This window comes from Frankliniella occidentalis, unplaced genomic scaffold, assembly GCF_000697945.3.
Source record: "Frankliniella occidentalis isolate FOCC.00 unplaced genomic scaffold, Focc_3.1 Scaffold38, whole genome shotgun sequence".
Classification (NCBI taxonomy): Eukaryota; Metazoa; Arthropoda; class Insecta; order Thysanoptera; family Thripidae; genus Frankliniella; species Frankliniella occidentalis.
Genome location: NW_026267168.1, coordinates 1024902 through 1025768, shown reverse-complemented (window position 1 = coordinate 1025768; position 867 = coordinate 1024902).

Genomic DNA, 867 nt, shown 5'->3' with positions numbered 1-867 from the left:
AAGATTTGTGAGCCTGGGGTCAAAAGGAGCCTAAACCCAAAGTCCCCGTCACGACAGACGCCTTAGAGAGAAGCCGTGGCCTACCTCGCAGCCTCGCAGGCGTCCAAGCGACAAATCGTGTCGCGGCGCCACTCCTTCCCCCTCACACCTGCCAGTCGCGCCGCCCCCCGCCCCGGCTGCCCTTCTGGCTGCGCCGCTCTGCTGCTGCTGCTATGGGGCCCGAGCAGCACACACCTTCTTCGCATTTGACGCGGCCCGGGTTGTTGTGCAAAAACTCGGGCAACAAGAAGGAGGAGGTGGACCCACCGGCGGCCCGTCCCGGTCCCGACCTGCGCCCGGCCGGCACACCCGTTTTCGCACGGCCTCTAAACTACTGCCCTCTCTACCATCTTCCGGGGGGGCGGGCTGCAGAGCACTCCCTTCGGATCTACCGACAGCACTACTTCTTTGTCTAACGGGGAATGACGTCGTGGAAATATATTATGGGAAATTCGTCGACGCGCTGGATTACCAAATCTGACCTGCGCCTTCTTGACCCTCCCCCCCTCCCCCCTCTACATAGCCCCACGTTTGCACCGTAAAACTGCTCGTCATAGAAAGGGCCGGACTCCATGGGCAAAAATGTCTTGAATGGAAATGCCCTTTTCTCTTCTTTCTTACATTTTTCACCCCGTGGCCCAAATCCTCCCATCCTCCCTCCCTGCCTCGCTCTTTTTCACGCATTTCTTTTAGGAGCGCGCAAAGAGCGACCCACTGCCTCCATACCGGACGAGCAGCCGGGCAGGTGCGTCCAATGCTTCGGATAACAAAATTAGCCGCACCCGACGTAAAAAGATTTGTTTGCTTTTGGTATGCTTTCTGTATGCT